The sequence below is a fragment of the Gavialis gangeticus genome, unplaced genomic scaffold (genome assembly GCF_001723915.1).
Source record: "Gavialis gangeticus isolate Ggan-Ray unplaced genomic scaffold, GavGan_comp1, whole genome shotgun sequence".
NCBI classification, from domain to species: Eukaryota; Metazoa; Chordata; order Crocodylia; family Gavialidae; genus Gavialis; species Gavialis gangeticus.
Window position 1 is genome coordinate 71,677,941 of NW_017729031.1, and position 473 is coordinate 71,678,413.

Sequence of the window (473 nt, forward strand, 5' to 3'; positions counted from 1 at the left end):
TTAACAGTGGGGGGTCTACTACAGAACACCCAACCAAGGGGAAGAGCTAGACCAGGAATTCTTAAGTCAGCTCACGGAGGCAGTTAGGTCAAAGATGTGGTCATCATGGGTGACCTGAACTTTCCAGACATCTGCTAGGAAGAGCAGTCAGCCAGGTTTGACCACTCACATAGGTTCCTAGCCAAAATGCAGGACCTCCATCTAACCCGGAGGTGCACAGCCCCTCCAGGGGAGACGCCTTGCTGGACCTGGTGCTGGCCACTGGCAACGACCTGGTGAGGGGTCTGTGGGTGCTCAGCCACCTGGGCGACAGTGATCATCACCTGCTGGAATTCATCATCCAGTGCAAGGTGGCAAAGGCCTACAGGAAGGCAGCAGCCCTAGGTTTCAGGAGGGCAGACTTCAATGAGCTAAGGAGAATAGTCAGGGAAGCACTGAGGTCCCGGAGGGGAGGGGAGCCAGGTGTCCAAGAA